The 25,519-nt window shown below is 37.9% G+C and overlaps 1 long non-coding RNA gene across 1 annotated transcript in view; it reads left to right on the top strand.

The window, feature by feature from the left end:
* Positions 1-25,132, top strand: part of LOC119529256 — a 28,254-nt gene extending 3,122 nt beyond the window's left edge. The window contains exons 2-3 of the long non-coding RNA XR_005215841.1: positions 6,130-6,234; positions 25,020-25,132. This is a non-coding gene — a long non-coding RNA (uncharacterized LOC119529256). The remainder of the gene's footprint in view (positions 1-6,129; positions 6,235-25,019) is intronic.
* Positions 25,133-25,519: the final 387 nt, after the last annotated feature.

Raw genomic sequence — 25,519 nt, 5'->3', positions numbered from 1 at the left:
TTCTATCTTCTAGTCACTGTGGATTTCTCTATTTCTTCAAAGAATGTCAAATCCTCTTTTGCCTTTCTGTCTTACCGTATGAGTGCACTGTGCCTGGAACATTCTTTTTCATCTCTTTGCTTTGGCTGACTACTATGCATGTCAGGTATCAACATGCACATCACCTTCCCTAGAAGCTCTCTCTAACCTCCCAAGTTCAAATAAGAGGATCCTAGGATATGGAATTACAATATGCTGTGCTGACTCCACACTGTCTTTTTACATATCAGTTTACTTAACTCTTTCCTCACTGGACTGTGGGTGTAATGGAGGCTGGAACCAAGTGGCAAGAGTTTGGAGTGGGCCAATAAATATCTATTGAATGATTCCACAAGTGAATGATTTTTTTGTTTTTGCAATCCACAATCTAAAAATGTGTAATGAATGTATATTTTAGCTTCCATATAACTGGAATTAAAATCAAGATTATACAATTATATTTTAGATTTTTGGATGATAATATGAATTTAATTTTAACCTAACATTTGAATGCATAACAATGAATGAGTAGAAATATGTCTGTATTTTAGGGAGAATGTGAACAGTCTATGTAACATTTGAGCCCAGAAAGCAAATTCTCCTAGGCAGCTACATTAGGACCCTTAAACCAGAGGCTTGGTCTGGATTGTACATACATAAAATCAATGTTAGATAGACTGTTCACATTCTCAGAGAAATACCAGTATAACCATAATAAAGTATATATAAAAAGTTTTCACATATTTCAATTCAGGAAATACTACTATGAATTTAATCTATTTTAATAGCACCACAAACGGAATAAAATTCTTATTTAAATAGACATGGAAGAGTCTTTTTCAAGGTCTTTTATCTCTATTGATTCAACTTCTCTGAATGAATGGCATTTAAAATGAATGGCATTTAATAATAGCAATTTCCTTATTTGAAACCACATTTTCCTCCTCTGAAGACTGCATTTTACTATAGATTTCAGGGTGAACTCTTTACTTGAAATTTCAAGGTACTTTACTTATTTTTTTTGCAGGTGAGCTTTGTAAATGGAACCAGACCCCTTTGAACCTTTGTATTTGGATTGCAGAAAGCAAATCCTCCTAGGCAGCTACATTAGAACCCTTAAACTAGAGGATTGGTCTGGATTGTACATACATAAAATCAAATGCACAAAACCTAGGAGCCTGTTCTAATCCCCCCTGCCCCCCCCACACACACTGGCCATCCTGAAGGCAAATTCCTCTCTGCAGAGTTCCCTCCGAAACTGACCAGCATATGGAGAGTCATCATAATCAATAGTAAATATGTTTCAAGGTGGTGTGACATTGCCACCACCAAGAATTGTTATGCCTAATTCTTCCACTTGGATATGGAAATGGATACTGTAGCTGCCAAATTAATTTTTGTTCTCCTATAAAATGCTGAAGGGTTTAAGTATGCAAACAATTAACACAACTTCTAGTTCCTCCACTTACTAGTTGTGTGAAAATAAGATAATCCCTTTCACCCTAATTTCTTCTCCCTTAAAAGTGAAGATGATAGTATTAGTTGCATCTTTCCTATAGCCAGGTTAATATCCTTCCCCAAATCTACAGCAAATTATTTAGCTCATGCTTACATGGGTCAGTAATCTGGACTGAATTCAACTGGGTGGCACTTTAATCCTGGCTGGGTTCTCATGTATTGAAGTCGGCCATGGGACAGGAGGAAGGCTCTGCTTAAACTCGCCCACATTTATTCATGTGGCAGCACGGCATAGGTTAAGAACTGCACAACCTTCCTTTTGATGGGTAGTATTAGAGTAAGTCACAAGACAGTCCAGATGCAATGGTAGAGAAAGGAGAAACACCACTTGATGGGAGAGGCTGCAACCTTAAATTGCAAAAGGTAAAGGAATGGGTGGAGAATTGTGGCCACTTTTCCAATCTACTACTCTAGTTAAAAACTAAATTCTGAGAAAGCACTCCAGATACAGAGACCCAGATTATGAATCCAATGGTGGGAAAATGGTTTCTCATTTCATGAGTCAGTATCAAAAAGAGACTCTCGAGGCAGATAGATGAGTGGTTCCCACCCCAGGTTCTCCATTTCCTAGCTGCAGGAACTTGGATAAATTAATCTCTTGAATAGCACTTTTCTTATGCTTAACATATGGATAATACCTATGATTATCCTCTTGTTGTAGCTGTTATGAAGATATAACAAGATCAGTTTTTTAAGTTATAGATGCTGCCCATTGCAGGTGCTGTGTAAATGACTACAATCACTATGTTTAACTTTATTATGAAAGGCATCACTCTAGTTGCTAGTAAGTCACACTAGACAAACTAAAGAACTAGGAAAAAGAATCAAAATAATGCAGTGGAAAGATTACTAACCTAGAAGACATGTGGCCTGGATCATGGATTCTAGATCTGTGTGATCCTTGAGCAAGTCACAATATGTGTCTGTACTGTAAATGCCTCACCTTTGATGTTACTAAGGAGAGGACAGTTCCAGCTCTAAAATGTCATTCTGCTCTAAGGGAACTACAACTAAAAATGTTCCTTTCTATTTTACATTTTCCAAACTTTGTTACTGCGTGCAAAACAATCTTGAAGACTCTACCAGAAAGTTTCACTGCAAACAAAGGCAATCAAGCAAATGTTGTCTTACTCAGATTTGTACCCTGAGTGTTTGGGAAAATGGATGGACCAGGGGGAGGATATCCGTAATATCACGCCAGTCATTAACTAGTTGTGAGGACCTCAGCAAACCATGAAGCTTCTCTAGGTATCAGGTGTTGTCCATTTCCATCAGGTGAGGATTCTTCAATATAAGTTTTAATTTTTCTTCCATTTATAACAGCATGTAATTCATTTTTTTCTGTTTATTTTTTTTATTAAATTCAGTTTTATTGAAATACATTCACACACCATACAATCATCCATGATATACAATCCACTGTCCACAGTATAACATAGTTATGCGTTCATCACCACAATCTATCTCTGAACATTTTCCTTACATCAGAAAGAACCAGAACAAGAATAAAAAATAAAAGTGAAAAAAGAACACCCAAATCATCCCCCATCCCACCCCATTTGTCCTTTAGTTTTTATCCCCATTCCTCCACTCATCCATACACGAGATAAAGGGGGTGTGATCCACAAGGTCTTCACAATCACACTGTCACCCCTTGTAATCTATATTATTCTATAATTGTCTTCAGGAGTCCAGACTGCTGGGTTGGAGTTTGGTAGTTTCAGGTATTTACTTCTAGCTATTACAATACATTAAAGCCTAAGAGGTGTTATCTATATAGTGCATAAGAATGTCCACCAGAGTGACCTCTGGACTCCATTTGGAATCTCTCAGCCACTGAAACCATTTCGTCTCATTTTGCATCCCCCTTTTAGTCAAGAAGATACTCTCAGTCCCACGATGCTGGGTCCACATTCATCCCCAGGAGTCATATTCTGCATTGCCAGGGAGATTTACACCCCTGGGAGTCGGGTCCCACGTAGGGGGGAGGGCAGTGAGTTCACCTGTCGAGATGGCTCAGTTAGAGAGAGAGAGGGCCACATCTGAGCAACAAAGAGGTACTCAGGGGGAGACTCTTAGGCACCATTACATACAACTTTAGACTCTCCTTTGTGGTAATGAGCTTCATAAGGGCAGGTCCCATGCTCGAGGGCTCAGCACATGAAACCGCCAGTCCCAATGTTTGTGACAACATCAACACCAGTCCAGGTGAGGATGTCCAACACATCCGCACCTTCCCCCAGATCCTCGGGGCTGGGGAGGGGGAGGCTGTAAATATATTTTTTATTATCTGCCCAAATTATTCTAGGATGTGTCACTATTTCACTCCAGCCTGTACTAACCTACCGTATCTCACTTCCTATTCAAAGTTCCATGCAATTGTGGTGTTTGAACAAATCAACTGTAGAGTTGTACCGTTTAGAAAATTTAGATCCTGTACCAAATAGATATCTATTCCCTTGGTCTCATATGAAAGTTGAAGTTTTAAAACACAGTCAGTTTCAACCTTTACCCTTTGGCCTGCCTTGCCCTGGTCTTAACCAGATCTGCTTCATTCATATCACTAATTGAAGTCTGGGCTCTTTTTCAGCTTTTTTTTTTTTTGACAGTGGCTGTATGCACTAATACTGACATTCATATCTGCCGAGCTCTAGCTCTGAGTTTCAGGTGTCTCAGAGATATGCATTGTTCCAGAGACCAATCAGGTTACATGCTAGGGGATCAGCATCTCAAAGTTTAGAGACAGGCCTTACAATTCAGGGATAGAGTTAACTGCTGTAAGAGCATACAATCTAGGGACCATTACAATTATTGTGTCCACGTTAGGCTATGTTCTAAGATTCAATTCTGAGTATACATTGTAGTTAGTCCATATTGGTGAGGCATCATCCCTCTCACCATGTTTTCTCCAACAAGTTTACTCCCATATATATAATTTCCTACAATTTTATAGAGTTATGTTCACATACCATTCATGTGTGTTTTAATGAGCATAAATTTAAAAAAAATGTGACTAAAGTGTACTACAAATAAAATCACATGGCTTTGAAATTGAATTCTTTTAAATAGCTGGTTGTGTGAATTATATAAGAATATGATATATAACTCAATTTACTAATACCCCTCTTAGTATTATGCACTGTTCTGGTGAGGGCCTTGGCTCCTGAAGACACTGCCTGGAAGAAAGTATCATAATATCAAACAATAGGGCAGAACTCCACCAAGTAATACTGAACACTTCTATTAAGAAAACAGGAAAAGAAAGGGCAATGTGAAATAGCAGCAGCAGTTTCTTTGGACAAAAGCTGAGTACAAATTGTTAACCCTCAGGGTAGAAAGTTCGTTGAATTGGGAAACCATACCCTGAGCTGAGAGTGTGTGACATTTGTTCACAAACCTATTAACTTTTCTATAGTTTCACATTAAACATCACAAGTAGTTTATTCCCTCAGCATCTGGGCCAGGAGTCCAAATTCTGCCATGAATTTTTCCTCCTTATATTCCCTTTAGCTGTCTTCATGGATCTGTATGCCCTTTCTTATCAAAGAATGGACTTATTTTCCCCTTCCTAATTTTCAGGGGATATCCTTTTGATCTTGGTGACCTTTTAGTGAAGGATGTGAAGCCCCAAAGGGTAAACAAAGCTACGTAAAAACCACATTTTTGATGCTCTGTAAGGAGGATAGAAGAGCTCATATCTATGTCCTTGGGTAATCATGAACTCACTGGGACCCCAGATTCTTCATCTCTGAAATCAGGATACTGATAATAAACACAATTATATGATTTTTTCTTAAGAAAATCCTTTTCATATATGTTATCTCATTTGTTCCTTACAACCACCCCTATAGGGCAGATATTATCACACCTAGCAGCATTTCATAATGTCATTACAAAGACCATGGAGGTGGGTATCAAACACTGCACTGGTCAAAATCTCCCATCAAAGACAGGTTTGTCTGGAGGGAAAATTGCCTGTTAACATGCAACAAATCTTTCTTGAGCACCTACTATGTATCTATCACTGTTCTCTACAATAAGGATAGAGCAATGGACAACATGAAAAATGCCCGTCTTTAGTGACTTTATACATGAGTGGCAGTAAAGAAAGATCATAAACTAGGAAATCAAAGAAGAAACAAGGTAATTCAGAGAGGGAGATGGGAAATAGCACTATGATGATAATAAAACGGTAATGGTATGTAAAAGTACAGGATGGGTGTCTTGAAGATACTTTACCTGGGATGATTAGGGAGAGACTTTCTGAGTTGGGGATAATTGTGGCTTATCCTAATGATGAGTTGGGCAGTTTGGCAAAATGTGTCTTCTACACAGAGGAAACAGCAACTCCACAACCCTTAGATGGGAGTCAGTTTGCTATTTCCAAGGATCAGAAAGATCCACTGTAAACAACAGAGAGTATGATATGAGATGAGGGAAGTAGGCAGGAGCCACAGTTTGTAGGACCTCATAGATCAGGTTAAGAAATTTGGATTTTATTCAAATTGTTATAATCAGTTAATGGAAGGTTTTGAACATGGGAGTAACATCAACTGTTGTGTTCTAAAATATGCCTCTTTGTGTGCTTTGCAGAAAAGGAACTCCATGGAAGCAAAGGGAACACTACAGAGACCAGTTTGGTGAATTCCTGGGGTTCGGGTGGAAGATGACAGTGGTGCAGACTAGGATGGTGCCAAGGTGAGAAGAATTCAGATCCAATATGTATGTAAGAGATTAGCTAACAGACTAGTTATGAGGAGGAGAGAAAAAGGGAGAGGAAAATCTATCAAAAAATGTCTGGTAAACATACACATAGAATATTACAAACAGAAATGAAAGAGAACTTAGAATTTGTATCATCTTACTCCTTTACATCACAGCTGAGGAATCTGAAACCCGAGCAGAAAGTGACTTATCTTCTACCACACAGGTGGCTAATGCCATACCCAGTGAGTGGATGTATTTATTATACAACAGTCTCATGTATCCTTTTACCCATCTATCTAAGGAATCAGTCACTCTTTCAACTAAAATTTATTTATGACTTTAACATTTACTAAACACATATTTTGTCCAGTGTGCTAAGAACTGTAGGCTAAGGGGGAGAGAAATGATGATGCATATGACCCTGGTCATTCTCTCAAGGAGCTTGTAGCTTGGCTGGAAAAGGTAAAACAGGTGAGTATCTGGAATCTAACCTACCTAGACCACCTTCCTTCTACAGATGTTCATTTACCTACCAAATGATGGACATTTCCCCATGTCTTCATGTGAGAGAGGAGAAAAAAATATGAAACCTATGATGGTTTAAAAAGTAAACTCAAAGACTGGGAAGCATATATCATATTTTATGACATTGAGGGTAGCAATATTTACCTACAAAGAATCTTTAGCTTCTACCATCACAGATTAAAGAGGACATTGCAGATGGCAATGCTGTGTGAGCTAGACTAATTTTTATAGATGGAGTAATCAGAAGTCAAAATTGGAAGGGAACCTAGAGATCATATATGCCAAACCTCTCCTTTTATAAGAGTTTAGGGGAACTGAGGACCATATGGTGAAAAGAAAGGTCTGGAAGCTGAGCCTTTAAATCTCCTCTTACCGCAATTACCCTGAATTCTCCATTCACCATGAGGTTAATTATTTTTATTTATTTTTTATTTTTTTTTATCATCATTTTATTGAGATATATTCACATACCACGCAGTCATACAAAATAAATTGTACTTTCGATTGTTTACAGTACCATTACCTAGTTGTACATTCATCACCTAAATCAATCCCTGACACCTTCATTAGCACACACACAAAAATAACAAGAATAATAATTAGAGTGAAAAAGAGCAATTGAAGTAAAAAAGAACACTGGGTACCTTTGTCTGTTTGTTTCCTTCCCCTACTTTTCTACACATCCATCCATAAACTAGACAAAGTGGAGTTTGGTCCTTATGGCTTTCCCAATCCCATTGTCACCCCTCATAAGCTACATTTTTATACAACTGTCTTCGAGATTCATGGGTTCTGGGTTGTAGTTTGATAGTTTCAGGTATCCACCACCAGCTACTCCAATTCTTTAGACCCTAAAAAGGGTTGTCTAAAGTGTGCGTAAGAGTGCCCACCAGAGTGATCTCTCGGCTCGTTTTGGAATCTCTCTGCCACTGAAGCTTATTTCATTTCCTTTCACATCCCCCTTTTGGTCAAGAAGATGTTCTCCGTCCCACGATGCTGGGTCTACATTCCTCCCCGGGAGTCATATTCCACGTTGCCAGGGAGATTCACTCCCCTAGGTGTCTGATCCCACGTAGGGGGGAGGGCAGTGATTTCACCTTTCAAGTTGGCTTAGCCAGAGAGAGAGGGCCACATCTGAGCAACAAAGAGGCATTCAGGAGGAGACTCTTAGGCACAAATATAGGGAGGCCTAGCCTCTCCTTTGCAGCAACCGTCTTCCCAAGGGTAAAACTTATGGTAGAGGGCTCAACCCATCAAACCACCAGTCCCCTATGTCTGTGGTCATGTTAGCAACCATGGAGGTGGGGTAGGCGAATACCCCTGCATTCTCCACAGGCTCCTCAAGGGGGCACTACATCTTTTTTTTTTTCCTTGTTTTTCTTTTTTTTTTTTTTTTAACTTTCCCTTCTTTTTTAAATCAACTGTATGAAAAAAAAAGTTAAAAAGAAAACAAACATACAATAAAAGAACATTCCAAAGAGACCATAACAAGGGGGTAAGAAAAAGGCAACTAACCTAAGATAACTGCTTAACTTCCAACATGTTCCTACTTTACCCCAAGAAAGTTACATAATATAGCAACATTTCTGTGAACTTGTTCCTACTATATCCATCAGAAATTAACAGACCATAGTCATTTCTGGGCATCCCCAGAACGTTAAATAGCTTATCTGTTCTTCTTGGATTATTGTTCCCCCTTCCTTAATTGCTCTCTACTGCTAGTTCCCCTACATTCTACATTATAAACCATTTGTTTTACATTTTTCAAAGTTCACATTAGTGGTAGCATATAATATTTCTCTTTTTGTGCCTGGCTTATTTCGCTCAGCATTATGTCTTCAAGGTTCATCCATGTTGTCATATGTTTCACCAGATTGTTCCTTCTTACTGCCGTGTAGTATTCCATCGTGGGTATATACCACATTTTATTTATCCACTCATCTGTTGAAGGACATTTGGGTTGTTTCCATCTCTTGGCAATCGTGAATAATGCTGCTCTGAACATTGGCGTGCAGATATCTGTTCGTGTCACTGCTTTCCGATCTTCCGGGTATATACCGAGAAGCGCAATCGCTGAATCGAATGGTAGCTCTATATCTAGTTTTCTAAGGAACTGCCAGACTGACTTCCAGAGTGGCTGAACCATTATACAGTCCCACCAACAATGAATAAGAGTTCCAATTTCTCCACATCCCCTCCAGCATTTGTAGTTTCCTGTTTGTTTAATGGCAGCCATTCTAACCGGTGTTAGATGGTATCTCATTGTGGTCTTAATTTGCATCTCTCTAATAGCTAGTGAAGCTGAACATTTTTTCATGTGTTTCTTGGCCATTTGTATTTCCTCTTCAGAGAACTGTCTTTTCATATCTTTTGCCCATTTTATAATTGGGCTGTCTGTATTATTGTCATTGAGTTGTAGGATTTCTTTGTATATGCAAGATATCAGTCTTTTGTCAGATACATGGTTCCCAAAAATTTTTTCCCATTGAGTTGGCTGCCTCTTTACCTTTTTGAGAAATTCCTTTGAGGTGCAGAAACTTCTAAGCTTGAGGAGTTCCCATTTATCTATTTTCTCTTTTGTTGCTTGTGCTTTGGGTGTAAAGTCTAGGAAGTGGCCGCCTAATACAAGGTCTTGAAGATGTTTTCCTACATTATCTTCTAGGAGTTTTATGGTACTTTCTTTTATATTGAGATCTTTGGTCCATTTTGAGTTAATTTTTGTGTAGGGGGTGAGGTAGGGGTCCTCTTTCATTCTTTTGGATATGGATAGCCAACTCTCCCAGCCCCATTTGTTGAAAAGACCATTATGGCTCAGTTCAGTGACTTTGGGGGCCTTATCAAAGATCAGTCGGCCATAGATCTGAGGGTCTATCTCTGAATTCTCAATTCGATTCCATTGATCTATATGTCTATCTTTGTGCCACTACCATGCTGTTTTGGCAACTGTGGCTTTATAATAAGCTTCAAAGTCAGGGAGTGTAAGTCCTCCCACTTCGTTTTTCTTTTTTAGAGTGTCTTTAGCAATTCGAGGCATCTTCCCTTTCCAAATAAATTTGATAACTAGCTTTTCCAAGTCTGCAAAGTAGGTTGTTGGAATTTTGATTGGGATTGCATTGAATCTGTAGATGAGTTTGGGTAGAATTGACATCTTAATGACATTTAGCCTTCCTATCCATGAACATGGAATATTTTTCCATCTTTTAAGGTCCCCTTCTATTTCTTTTAGTAGAGTTATGTAGTTTTCTTTGTATAGGTCTTTTACATCTTTGGTTAAGTTGATTCCTAGGTACTTGATTTTTTTAGTTGCTATTGAAAATGGTATCTTTTTCTTGAGTGTCTCTTCAGTTTGTTCATTTCTAGCATATAGAAACATTACTGACTTATGTGCATTAACCTTGTATCCCGCTACTTTGCTAAATTTGTTTATTAGCTCTAGTAGCTGTATCGTTGATTTCTCAGGGTTTTCTAGATATAAGATCATATCATCTGCAAACAATGACAGTTTTACTTCTTCTTTTCCAATTTGGATGCCTTTTATTTCTTTGTCTTGCCGGATTGCCCTGGCTAGCACTTCCAGCACAATGTTGAATAACAGTGGTGACAGCGGGCATCCTTGTCTTGTTCCTGATCTTAGAGGGAAGGCTTTCAGTCTCTCACCATTGAGTACTATGCTGGCTGTGGGTTTTTCATATATGCTCTTTATCATGTTGAGGAAGTTTCCTTCAATTCCTACCTTTTGAAGTGTTTTTATCAAAAAGGGATGTTGGATTTTGTCAAATGCTTTTTCAGCATCTATTGAGATGATCAATTGATTTTTCCCTTTCGAGTTTTTAATGTGTTGTAATACATTGATTGTTTTTCTTATGTTGAACCATCCTTGCATGCCTGGAATGAACCCCACTTGGTCATGGTGTATGATTTTTTTAATGTGTCTTTGGATTCGATTTGCAAGTATTTTGTTGAGGATTTTTGCATGTATATTCATTAGGGAGATTGGCCGGTAGTTTTCCTTTTTTGTAGCATCTTTGCCTGGTTTTGGTATTAGATTGATGTTAGCTTCATAAAATGAGTTAGGTAGTGTTCCATTTTTTTCAATGTTTTGAAAGAGTTTGAGTAAGATTGGTGTCAGTTCTTTCTGGAAAGTTTGGTAGAATTCCCCTGTGAAGCCATCTGGCCCTGGGCATTTATTTGTGGGAAGATTTTTGATGACTGATTGGATCTCTTTGCTTGTGATGGGTTGGTTGAGGTCTTCTATTTCTTCTCTGGTCAGTCTAGGTTGTTCATATGTTTCCAGGAAATTGTCCATTTCTTCTACATTGTCCAGTTTCTTGCCATACAGTTGTTCATAATATCCTCTTATAATTTTTTTAATTTCTTCAGGATCTGCAGTTATGTCACCTTTTTCATTCATTATTTTGTTTATATGGGTCTTCTCTCTTTTTGATTTTGTCAGTCTAGCGAGGGGCTTGTCAATCTTGTTGATCTTCTCAAAGAACCAACTTTTGGTGATATTTATCCTCTCTATTGTTTTTTTGTTCTCTATGTCATTTATTTCTGCTTTAATCCTTGTTATTTCTTTTCTTGTACTTGGTTTAGGATTGGTTTGCTGTTCATTTTCTAGCTTCTTCAGTTGATCCATTAGTTCTTTGATTTTGGCTCTTTCTTCCTTTTTAATATATGCGTTTAGTGCTATAAATTTCCCCCTTAGCACTGCTTTTGCTGCATCCCATAGGTATTGGTATGTTGTGTTCTCATTTTCATTCGTCTCTATATATTTAGCAATTTCTCTTGCTATTTCTTCTTTAACCCACTGATTGTTTAGGAGTGTGTTGTTTAACCTCCAGGTATTTGTGAATTTTCTAGGTCTCTGATGGTTATTGACTTCTAATTGTATTCCATTGTGCTCAGAGAATGTGCTTTGAATAATTTCAATCTTTTTAAATTTATTGAGGCTTGTTTTATGTCCCAGCATATGATCTATTCTGGAGAAAGTTCCATGAGCACTAGAAAAGTATGTGTATCCTGGTGATTTGGGATGTAATGTCCTGTATATGTCTGTTAAATCTAATTCATTTATCAGATTGTTTAGGTTTTCAATTTCCTTATTGGTCTTCTGTCTGGTTGATCTATCTATAGGAGAGAGTGATGTGTTGAAATCTCCCACAATTATTGTGGAAACATCAATTGCTTCCTTCAGTTTTGCCAGTGTTTCTCTCATGTATTTTGTGGCACCTTGATTGGGTGCATAGACATTTATGATTGTTATTTCTTCTTGCTGAAGTGCCCCTTTTATTAGTATGTAGTGGCCTTCTTTGTCTCTCAAAACATCCCTGCATTTGAAGTCTATTTTATCTGAGATTAATATTGCTACACCTGCTTTCTTTTGGCTGTGGCTTGCATGAAATATTTTTTTCCATTCTTTCACTTTCAGTTTCTTTGTGTCCCTGTGTCTAAGATGAGTCTCTTGTATGCAACATATTGATGGTTCGTTTTTTTTGATCCATTCTGCGAATCTTTATCTTTTAATTGGGGAGTTTAATCCATTTACATTCAACGTTAAAACCGTGAAGGCATTTCTTGAATCGGCCATCTTATCCTTTGGTTTATGTTTGCCATATTTTTCCCTCTCTCTATTAATATCCTTTATTGTACCCATACCAAATCTCTTTAGTACTGAACCTTTCTCCAAGTCTCTCTGTCCTGTCTTTGTTTCTCTGTCTGTAGGGCTCCCTTGAGTATCTCCAGTAGGGCAGGTCTCTTGTTAGCAAATTCTCTCAGCATTTGTTTGTCTGTGAAAAATTTAAGCTCTCCCTCAAATTTGAAGGAGAGCTTTGCTGGATAAAGTATTCTTGGCTGGAAATTTTTCTCACTCAGAATTTTAAATATATCGTGCCACTGCCTTCTCGCCTCCATGGTGGCTGCTGAGTAGTCACTACTTATTCTTATGCTGTTTCCTTTGTATGTGGTGAATTGCTTTTCTCTTGCTGCTTTCAGAACTTGCTCCTTCTCTTCTGTGTTTGACAGTGTGATCAGTATATGTCTCGGAGTGGGTTTATTTGGATTTATTTTATTTGGAGTTCGCTGAGCATTTATGATTTGTGTATTTATGTTGTTTTGAAGATTTGGGAAGTTTTCCCCAACAATTTCTTTGAATACTCTTCCTAGACCTTTACCCTTTTCTTCCCCTTCTGGGACACCAATGAGTCTTATATTTGGACGTTTCATATTATCTATCATATCTCTGAGGTCCATTTCGATTTTTTCAATTTTTTTCCCCATTCTTTCTTTTATGCTTTCATTTTCCATTCTGTCATCTTCCAGGTCACTGATTCGTTGTTCACCTTCCTCTAGTCTTGTACTATGAGTGTCCGGAATCTTTTTAATTTGGTCAACAGTTTCTTTAATTTCCATAAGATCATCCATTTTTTTATTTAGTCTTGCAATGTCTTCTTTATGCTCTTCTAGGGTCTTCTTGATTTCCTTCATATCCCGTACTATGGTCTCATTGTTCATCTTTAGTTCTTTGAGTAGCTGCTCTAGGTGCTGTGTCTCTTCTGGTCTTTTGATTTGGGTGCTTGGGCTTGGGTTATCCATATGGTCTGGTTTTTTCCTATGCTTTATAATTTTCTGTTGTTTTTGGCCTCATGGCATTTGCTGAACTTGATAGGGTTCTTTTAGGGTTTGTAGACCAATTGAAGTCCTTATCTCTAATTTATCAGATCTACAGCTTCGTGGAGTACACTTTCTCTAACTAACCAGCAGGTGGCGTCCACGAGCCACCTGTTCTCCACAAGCCAGTTCTCCCCTGCTTAGCCTTTTTGGTGAGTGGGGGAGTGAGTCTTATGGGGCCCAATTGGTGTACCAAGCTTGCGTGTGTAGTTGGTGTTGCCTGCCCTGTATGTGGGGCGTGTTTCTGGGCAGTCGGGGAGGGGGGGTGGCCCTAACAATCAAATCTCCCTGATGATCCTAGAGTTTTAAAGCTGCTGCAATAGTCTAATCCTTCAGTTCAGTACTGCCACAGTTTGTCTCTGCCACTGACCCACAAGTCTTTGGTATTGGCGTATGGCTCCTGAGACTTGCAAGTGGGCCCCTCTTCCAGGCTGTGCACCCCGGGTCCTCTGTTGAGGGATGACTGTGCTATGTCACAGGTGAGTGCCGTCCCCCCAGGGCAGTTCTGGGCTGCTGGGCTGTGTAGGGAGGCTCCCAGTCTGCTCAAATGATGGCTGAATGGGGCTTTGTTAATTCACACTGCTCCACCTTCCCAGCTCTGGGACAATCAGCTGAGGTTGCAGGGAAGGCTAATGTCCACGCCCAGTTTTGTGGTGTGTGCCTGTTATTTGAAGCACTTCCGTCACACTGGGTTGTCTGGGGCAGCTCTGGGCTATGGGGCTGGCGATGGGCAGGAGTGTTTCCTGTCCACCAGGATGTTGGCTGTGAGCGGACACCCCCCTTTTCTTGGGAAGTTGTGGTGTTTAGTGAATTTTCTCAGCCACTGGATTATTGCCTTTTGTCTCAGAGCTCTCTTAGTTCTCCTCTTGACTTGACGTGCCCAAATTGCAATTCTTTGAAGCTTTCTGTATTGGGCTTCTTAGAGTAATTGTTTTAGAAACAGAAAAAAGGATTAAAAAAAAAAAAAAAAAAGGGCCCTCCTCAGAGATCTAATGGGTTATTGAAATGCTAATAGACAAAGCAACCAGGGCCATTAAGGAAAGGTCCACAGGGCAGAGAGATCAGCTTTTCTTCGGGATTTGTATATGCGCCTCAAGGCCTGAGCTCCGCCCTTCCCCTTTCTGTGTTCACCAGAACTCCAAAACTCCTCTGCTTTTATTTTGGAGTTTTTCGTGTTATTTTTTTTTTTTTATGCCTGTCTCCTCTCTGCTGGGCTGGCAGCTCTCAGGTTCTCTGGTGTCTGGTCTCAGTCTATCTATGGTTGGAATTTGGATCAGTAGAATGAGTTTCCGAGAAGGGCTACCACTGCAGTTCTCCCTTCTCCTTCCCGGAGCTGGCAGCCCCTCCTCCCACAGGACTGAGCCTGGCAGGGAGGGGCGTGGGTCCCCTGGCCGCAAAAACTTACAGATTTCACTGATCTCAGCAGTTCGACATTTTCATGAGTGTTGTATGAAGTATGCCCAAAGACAGATTGCTCTGTGGTGTCCAGTCCACGCAGTTCCTGGCTTTTTACCTACTTTCCTGGAGGAGTATCTAAAACTTACAGCTCACCAGTCTGCCATCTTGCCCCGCCTCTCAAGGTTAATTATTTTTAAAATCTGCTTTTGCTGTACATGAAACTGTAAGCAATTTTAGTTATATTTGGTTATATTTTCTGAATATAAGTTAAGGACATGTTTTTTTAAATATCAGATATTACCAAATCATAAAGAGCATAGGAAATCCTACTATAAAAAGAAAATCACTATGAAGGGTATATAGTTCAGGCATTTATTTTATACCTACATAGTTGCATTTTTCTCCCACATGTAATTAGAATCCTATCAGAATCTTTGTGTTAACCTCTTTTTAAACTTATCAAATGAGCACTTTTATTTATCAGTGTATGTAGTTCCTCTTCATGGTATTAATTGAAGGAATGTATCACAATTTATTTTTAAAATATTTTAAAACATCCTTTCATTGGGCATTAATATGTTTATCAACTACTCACTACTTTAAGCACTATGGCAAAGCACATCTTTGTACAGTTACCTCTCTAAAATGTCAGATTATTTCCTTGAGAGAAATGTTGAATTCCTAGTCATGGGTATATAGGTTGAAATTAGTGACATATACTGCCAGATTATCATCTAGAGAGACTGTACCAGTTTTTACCAGCAGCAGCACTGTCTGTCTTAGATTGAAAGTGTGTGGAGGTGGAGGACTGAGTCTATGTTGAAGTGGGGAGGAGGCTGATAAAAAACAGCCCTAGAAAATGCAAAGGCTCATGATCACTTAGGATCCAAAAGCTAAGAAAACTCATTCTCATGGAACTCTGTCATGATTAATTAAAAAGCCTTGATTGTAACATATATGAAATACAAATATTTTTGGTTTTTAATATGTATATATGCATGTGTATATATACCTATATGAATATACTCCTTACTCACATGCTAATCAACATTGCCTATTGGCATTTGAAACAATCTTAGTCCCACACACAGGTCCAAAATTCAATCTCATTGTTTAAAATGCATTTTTTAGATTATAGTACAAAGTGTCTATTGTCTTATAGACATTTTATATGCATATATATATATATATATATATATATATATATATATATAAAACACATCTATAATGATAATTACCACTCATCATCCTCAACATTTTTTACCTTTGCACATTTTCCTATTAGATAATTTTAGATGTTATTCATCCTTTATAAAAGCTCTCTCTACATTAAGGATATTACCCCTTTGTCATATAGATTATAACCAAAATGAATTTTTTAACAAAGCCTGAAAGCAAAATTTCATTATATTCCATCTTCTTGCACTCTCTATATTTATTGCTGTTATCACCATATCATTTGATTTGTTCAGGTTTTATAATCTTGACTCCATATTTGAATTAAGAAGAGTATATCAACACTAAACTCCAAGTTGTGGGTGCTAGACATAATTTTCCAAAGCTTAAGAGTACACTCCTAATCTCAGGCAAGTATCATGCCAAGGTCCTTGTGTCCCTAGGAAAGATGTTTTGATGCAAAACAATTAAACCCACTGGTGGAAAGATACCTCACTGCATGTCTTCCTCTTCCAAGTAGGTCCGTGTCATCTTGGCATACAGATGGTGGCACACTATTAATGAAGACGATTGGGGAAAACATATTTAAGGATATAAGTCTGCCAAAACTCAGAGACAAATCTAAAATTTATCAGAGGATATCAAAAACATGGCATTTCCAGGGTCACAGAAGTCTGAATGAAAAAGCTGACCACTGAATAATTATCAAACCAAATCATGAAGTTTTCAACGTAATATGATTCTGGACTTTAAAAAAAAGTCCTCCAAAAATCTAAATCTAATGTTGAATTCTGTCATTCTCCATATATAAGAAGTATTAAATTGGTATATGTACATTTTTAAAGAAGCCCTGATTATGAGGAATAATTTTGTCATCTGCTAAAAGTTTATGTATAAATTTCATATACTAGCAAGTCTGAATACATCTGCTATTAAAGGCACAAGTATGCCCCCTTCTGAATAAATGAAATATTGAGTTTCAAATTTTTCTTAAAATAAAAATCTCCCTCCCTTCTGGACCAACCTGAATAAATGAATTTGGGCAAATACCAGCAGAAAGTTTTAAGAGCACTGTCAGAGGCATTTAAAATATTTAAATGATATTTGATATATCTTTTCATATTTGTTTATCTTTCTCTATAGCTGGAATCCCCTGAAATTAAATACCCACACAAGTTAATTTTGATCTTATTCTGGACAGAAAATCGAAGTCCAGGAACTACATAACCCAAAACAGAATGGAAAGAGTTGGGTAGAGAGTTGGAAACTTCTTAGAAAACTGAAATAGTGATAAAGATGTCAGGAAGAAAGTGAAGCATCACTCCACTGGGGACACTTCAATTATGTTTTGAAAGACAGTACCTATGTTAGCTAATTATTTTTGTTGAATTGAAGTTCTACTTTGTTCTCTCAGTTTTGTAGCTGAAGAAGCTGAAGCCCAGAATGATTCAATGAGGTTTGGAAAATCATTTAATGAATAAGCAATACTTTCCTACCTTCAATCCAATGTTCTACCTACAGTAAAGCACAGTGATCCAAAGTAACTAAACTGGTGGCTTAATACATATCTGATAGATCCTGTCTTCCAAACCATTCATTTCAGTCCAGATTTTTCTTTTACTTCTCCTATAAATTCATAATCAAAAACATTTTTTCACCAAAATATGGGACCATGTTTGATTTCATGTTCATGGGATGTGTGCCACTTTATTATAAAATATTATGAAAATAAAATGATGATAATGATAATGACAGTGCACCTTAAGTCATAACATTTAATAAAAGTTGACAGTTTAATGATATCTTAAATCACAGTTAAATGATATCCTAAATCACCTGAATGAACAAGAATGAATTTAGAATTAAGTGATCCATTTCATTGTCAGGAAATATGGTCCTTTGTTTCCTTTGTTTCATATCTGCTGATGAAGGGGCACAAATGATCTCTCTCCACTCAAAAGCAATGATAGTGGGGAGGAGCTAAGATGGCAGCATAGAGAGGAGTGGAAGCCAATTAGTCCCCCAAGAACAATTCATAAATGACAGAAAAATTAGTAAATAACCTGGAATAACTGTGGGGAGAGAAATGTGACTGTCCACTTATCATACACCACCCTGAATTGGGAGGAATGCCCAAGATCGCAGAATAAAATCTGTAAGTAAAACTGCGGACCTGCGCTGAGAGCCGAGAGCCCCTCCCTCACGGAAGACTCGTGGTGCTAGAGAGCCCCACTCTCTCAGCCCAGCTCCAACTGGGGTTTTAATCTTAACTGCTCAATACAGACAGAGAATCCTCAACAAGCACACAGAGGCTTTTGGTGACAACTGACCTTGGGAGAGTCAGAGGACATATCTGTCTCAGGACAGGGAGCCAAAGGATCAGGTGCTATCTCTGGCCAACAGGTAAATCTGGGGGCTTTCTGTCCCTTTCTCTCTCTCTCAACCTGGGCGGTTCAGTGGAGAAAGCCTCAGCCATTTTCAGCTTGCAGTGCTTTGCAGTAAAGAAAGCCTCAGCCATTTTCAAATCGCAGCACTATGACCCAGACAAGGGTAGAGATAGCAGAGTCAGAGAAACAAAGAATCTATTTATATGCAAATGATCTTTCTCTAGCGGGGCATATCTTCCCAAGTGGAAAGAGGTGGGGCCCAGTTCTATTACCTGCCTTACATTCAGAACCAGACCCCAGAGCCTGGGGGAGGAGAGCCGCAGGTCACGCCTCCTTACACCAGCCCATGACAGGCTGACAAGTGCCACCTGCTGGGCAGAAAAGCACAGGGTGTGTCAATCCTCTAAGACACACCATCAGGGGAAACCGGATACTGAATATTTTTTCCTCCTGTGACCTGAGCTTGTTCTTGTCTGGGAAAACCTGATTGGGATGGCCTAGGAGGTCAGATGCCCAGACAACAGAAAACTACAACCTATACTAAGAAAAACAAAGTTATGGCCCAGTCAAAAGAACAAACATACACTTCAACTGAGATACAGGAATTTAAACAACTAATGCTAAATCAATTCAAAAAGTTTAGAGAAGATTTTGCAAAATAAATATAGGCTGTAAAGAAAACACTGGGCATACATAAGGCAGAAATCGGAAGTTCAAAAAAACAACTAGTAGAATCTATGGAAATGAAAGGCACAACACAAGAGATGAAAGACACAATGGAAGGAAACATACAATAGCAGATCTCAAGAGGCAGAAGAAAACACTCAGGAACTGGAGAACAAAACACATGAAAGCCTACACACAAAAGAACAGATAGAGAAAAGAATGGAAAAATATGAGCAACGTCTCCGGGAACTTAAGGATGAAACAAAGTACAAGAATGTATGTATCATTGGTGTCCCAGAAGCAGAAGAGAAGGGAAAAGGGGCAGAAGCAGTAATAGAGGAAATAATCAATGAAAATTTCCCATCTCTTATGAAAGACATAAAATTACAGATCCAAGAAGTTCAGCATACTTCAAACAGAATAGATATGAATAGGCCTACGCCAAGACACTTAATAATCAGATTATCAAATGTCAAAGACAAAGAGAGAATCCTGAAAGCAGCAAGAGAAAAGTGATCCATCACATACAAAGGAAGCTTAATAAGACTATGTGTGGATCTCTCAGCAGAAACCATGAAGGCAAGAAGGAAGTGATGTGGTATATTTAAGATACTGAAAGAGAAAAACTGCCAACCAAGAATCCTGTATCCAGCAAAGCTGTCCTTCAAATATGAGGGAGAGCTCAAAATATTTTCCAACAAACAGAAAATGAGAGACTTTGTGAATAAGACACCTGCCCTACAGGAAATACTAAAGGGAGCACTACAAAGGGATAGGAGAAGACAGGAGTGTGTGGTTTGGAACACAATTTTGGGAGATGGTAGCACAGCAATGTAAGTACACTGAACAAAGATAACTATGAATATGGTTGAGAGAGGAAGGTTGGGAGCATGTGAGACACCCAAAGAAAGGATGAAAGATAAAGACTGGGACTGTGTAACTTGGTGAAATCTAGAGTGTTCAACAATTGTGAAAAAATGTACAAATATGTTCTTTTATGAGGGAGAACAAGCAAATGTCAACCTTCAAGGTGTTAAAAATGGGAAGGCATTGGGGGAGGGATGCAATCAATGAAAAGTAGAGACTGTAACTAACAGAATCATTGTATTATGCTTCCTTTAATGTAACAAAGGCAATATACCAAGGTAAATGCAGATAAGAGGAGGGGATAGGGGAGGCATGTTAGACACTTGACATTGGTGGTGGTGTCTGACTCTTTACTCTACTTTGATTTAAGGTTACCTTTCCTGTTGCTGCTTTCTAGCTGTCATGTTTTTTTTTCCTCTTTCTTTTTTCTTTCTTTTTCTTTTGCGTCTCTACCTTCTTTGCCTCTTCCTCCTGCTTTGTGGAAGAAATGTAGATGCCCTTATATAGATAGTGGTGAGGGTGGTGAACACATAAATATGTGACTATACAGGGAACCACTGATTGTTTACTTAGGATGGAGTGTATGGGGTGTGAACAAAACCATCTTAAAAAAAAAGATGGGTTGATGACAAAACCTTGAGGGCAATATACTGAGTGAAATAAGCCAGACACATAAGGACAAATATTGCAGGGTCTCACGGATAGGAACTAATTATAATATGTAAACTCATAGACATGAAATATAAGTTACCACGATATAGAACAAGGCTAAAGAACGGGGAGCGGTTGCTTAGTATGAGCAGAATGTTCACCTAGGATGAACTTAAACATTTGGAGATGAACAGAGGTGATGGTGGCACATTGTGAGAATAACTAACAGTGCTGAATGGTGTGTGAATGAGTTGGAAAGGGGATCAGAGTCATATATGTCACCAGAAGGAAAGTTGGAGGTCAAAAGTTGGGAATGTATAAAACTGAATCCTATGGTGGGCAATGTCCATGATCAACTGTACAAATATTAGAAATCTCTTCCATGAACCAGAGCAAATGTACGACACTACAACTAGAAGTTAATAATAGATGTGCATATAGGGAAAAATATACACCTATTACAAACTACATACCTCAGTTAGTAGTATTTCAATGTTCTTTCATAAACAGTAACAAATGTACTATACCAATACTACGAGTCAACAGTGGAGGGGGGTGATTAGGGATATGGGAGGTTTTGAGTTTCCTTTTCTTTTCTTTCCTTTTCTTTTTTTTTTTCTCTGCTTCTTTGTCTTTATTTCTTGTCTGGAGTAATGAAAAGGTTCTAAAAATTGAACAAAAATTAACTGTGGTGATGGATGCGCAGCTGTATGAAGGTACCGGGAGCAACTGATTGTACACTTTGGATCTCTGGATAATTGTATGGTATGTGAATGATCTCAATAAAAATTACAAAAAAAAAAAAGCAACAGTGTTAATTAAACCTATAGCCACTATGACCGTGTTTAGTGGAATAGGTAGCTCTGTCAAGAACCTTCCTCTCCAAATCCTGTTGTCCGAGTAAATTAAAAAAAAAAAAAAAAGAGAGAGAGATACTGATGAGCTCTATAAATGGTTTTTGTCTCTTGTTAGCAAATCCCATCACTTTTTGGCCATTTAACTCAGATTGAATATAGCCTTTTTACATACTATGGTACAATCTATATTCTCTATATAAATATGCTCTTATTTTCAGTTTTTTTCCAGTGTATTTCCAGAAAACACCAATTGCTGATGTTATCAGGACTTTGGATAAAATACAAACAGATATTTGGATGAAATAAACAGTCTATCATGAGTTTACATTCTTTCCAACACTACTCTTCCATGATTCTACAAAGATACTAATTAGAATTTTTCCAACACTTTATTCATTACTAAATGAAGGCTTTGGAACACTGCATTGAGGAATTTGTAAAGTGTTGAATCTTTAAATTGTTGTCTTCAATAGATAAAACTAACTGATAAAAGCACATTTATAAATGTCAGTTGCCATATGGCTTACACTTTGCTAATGAACAATCCCAAGATTAAATCAATCATTGGACAAATATCATTATAAAACCATGAAATGTTTACACCAATTCCTTTCCTCACTCCCCAAGTCACATCGCTAACTGGTGACAATATTTACGTACATTTAACCCACACTTGCTCTTTCATACTACAAGATACAAATTCATCAACTGCATTTAGAGTGGCAACCTATTACTTAGCCAACATATTCATTTTCAAAGAACATTGATTGAATCAAAATATGTAAAAAGTTGATTGAATTAATAGGCATTGTATATCATTGCCAAAAATATGGTCTCCACTAAAACATAAGTTATGATCATCAACTCACAGAGTCATTGCTGATTATTCATAATTGTGCAATGAACCATCTTGTAAAGTAAACAAACTCTGTAGTTAATATTTAGAGAAACTTTAAAACAATCAGCATAGCAATTACATTGAATAATAGCTTAATTTAAATCATAAAAGATCTCTAGTGGATTGTTTATTTCATCTGTACTATGTGATATGTTTCACACAGAAAGGAGCTACACATACTCATGAATCAATATGCACAATGAAGAATTAATATGGAATAAAAACATATTTCATTGTACTTTTTTAAATTGTAGAAAGAGCTTGAACTCAGTATTCCCACTGCTACCTTTTCCAGCCTCCACTCCATATATGCACCCTTGAAATACACTTGTTTTTCATCTGAGAATGATTTAAATAAGAATAATGCCTCTATTATCCTTTCTTAACTAACTGCAAGTAGTTTTTTCTCTGTGAATTTGGAAAGTTAAAATCACTCTCTGTCCCTGTGGTTTGAAGAGGATGGCCTTCACCCAGACCCCAGCTCCAGTGACAGACCTAGGACCCAGGCTTGACTAATGAACATATTCTATCCCCCTGACTACATAGATTGGTTCAAGGACATACAACAATTGAAACTGGCCCAGTGAGTCACAATCCCAAGAATTCTGTTGGAATGACTGGGAAAGGAAAATACATTAAAGCCTGCTTGGGTTCTACCACATGAAGAAAGACTACTGGTAAATAAAGCCACTATCAGATAACTGAGGTGAATGACAAGGAAAAGAGGGATAGAAAGCGAGCTGGAATCTTGCATCTAGTCAGCCCTCTGAAAGCCAGCTGTACTTGAACTCAGTGCTACCCCTATGTCTTTCAATTATGTGAGCCAAAGGAATCCCTTTAGGTCAGATTGAGTTGGGTTTTTTGCCACTTGCAACCTAAAGAATCCTACTACAGTTGCATGACCACAGGTCAATAATAAGAGGTGCTTTTAGATTATGAATTGGAACCATGGGTTGATTTTAGAGTGCAGAAAGGAATGTTTACAAATAAAGCTGAAAGTCTACCTCTAGAGATTGAGTTAAAGAAAATAAAATAGGTTTTATTTAATTCATGTTTTTAACATGGGGTATGGTAGAGCCTTAGATGGTCAATGGAATTTCTTCAGTAAATACTGTGGAACAAGTTTTAATTTTATTTAGTAAATACAGTATTTGGTAAATACTGTGGAACAAGCTTTAGCAAAGGTGGGCATAGGCAATGAGCAGGCCAGGCTTCCAAACTCAGCCACTACAGCTCTTCTTTACTTTATTTACTAGGCATCTTTGTAAGTATTTCTTTGAACAAAATACTGTTCTGCCAACACAAAGTTTGAAAACCACTAAATTTGAATCCTGGATAGCGCCCAAGTTCAGGCTATGCTCAGTTCCAAAGAAGCTTCCAAATTTGTCAGCACACTAAACATCTGAATAAAATCTAGAAATTTAATTTACTGGTAGCTTATTGTTAAGACAAATAAACTGGCTGGGCTAGAACAAGCCTCAACTTTCCCAGAGGAGACAATCAGTATCTGCAGGGATAGGGGAAGCTTGGCACTTTGGCAGATCCATTTTGATGTCCTCCACAGCAGAAAAAGGAAGGAAAACTATCTACACAGAAGGGGTGTAAGAGTAAGGAACAAGTGACACTGATCTCAGTGTACACCTGTAGGCCAGGAATCGGATTCTCTGAAGAATCTCAAGATTGTCTTTACAAATTGCTGCTTCTGTCTTGTACCTTGTATCCTATGGTACTTTCTGGAATAAATGAATGAATGAATGAATGAATGAATGGTGCTCCCTGGAGTTGTTCAACCCAGTGGCCCTGCTGCTGTCACCTGAGCCATCCGATTTATTCAGGCTACTGATTACCAGCCATAACAGGTGGGTATTTTAGACTCAAAGCCATATTGATAAAATGACCTCCTACCAAAGTAATGCCCACAGTCACCTTCAGTCTCCTTGGAATCACAGACCACTATCTTCCACTCTAGCTTCAAGTCATCATTTCCTATTCTAAATTTTTTCAAGTCAACTTCTGAAATGCTTAATTTTTGAATGTCAAGAAACATTTCTACCTCAAAAAACCTTTGCTTCCCGACAAACATTTTTTAGTCTTTTGGAAGAGATTTATACAGATGTAAGAATGTAATAACAAAGAAAGATAATAATAATAGTTCACTGTTGTACCACCCTGTATTTCTTAAAGACTTTGAAATACATTATCCTATTTTCGGAGCCTGTAATTTCTAAATAAAACATTGACTGACTTCTCTAAGGTGTCCAGATGAGTCCTCCCCCAAATAACTGTCTATTTAACAGGTACAGTTGACAATTCTGCCAACTGGGATTCCTGCTGCTAATGTGGATTCCCATATTGTTGTGTAGGAAGCAATCGTGCCATCAGCTTCTGAGCTGACCATGGAAATAGCAGATATCACACACACCTACTCTCCACAAATCATCATGGACAGTTTTCCTCCTTTCATATTTGTAAAAAGGAGGAGCAGATGATTTATGTTACTTGAGGGGGTGGAGATAAAAATTCTCCAGCTATTTCTTGCACATCACAGTCATGAAAAATGTTTCAGGAAAGACTTGAAACAGAAATGAATAATTTTGGCTTCATATCTCGTTTCTTCTGTTCTCTCAGGAAGGATGCATAATAAGAATGTTTTTTTCTTTTCATCTCATATTTCTGTCTCAGAGAATAAGGACGAATCCAATTGTTGAAACTGTTTTAAGTCATAAGAAACACAGAGAGCAATTTTTATGAGCATTCTGAATGATTTTGAAGCCAATAATATTGAGGATGAAACAAATAGTAAGTTAAATCTTTACTTCCTTTTTATTAGTTATAATATTTAAAATTCATGCAGCCTTTTAAAATAGAAGCATCTAAAGTTTGATAAATGCATATCGTTCAAAGCATAGTTTTGATAGATTGCATACAAGAATTTTGCTACAGGATTCCTTTCTCATCACTCTTAGGTAATTTTCCCCCCTTAGGTGATTTTGAACACGCTTATTCATCATTATGCCTAAAATGTAAAAGAAGGTTGTAATACAAGATTTTCATTTGTAAGTTTTGACTTTTAAGATAATCATTTGCAAGTTTAAATATGTTCTTCTACAAGCTCAAAGGAACCTGCTAGAGGTCGGCTTAGGCTGTGCTACATCTTTGATTTACACTCACATACATGAATT

The sequence above is a fragment of the Choloepus didactylus genome, chromosome 1 (assembly GCF_015220235.1).
Source record: "Choloepus didactylus isolate mChoDid1 chromosome 1, mChoDid1.pri, whole genome shotgun sequence".
In the NCBI taxonomy this organism is placed as follows: domain Eukaryota; kingdom Metazoa; phylum Chordata; class Mammalia; order Pilosa; family Megalonychidae; genus Choloepus; species Choloepus didactylus.
This window is presented reverse-complemented; position numbering and strand designations above follow the sequence as displayed.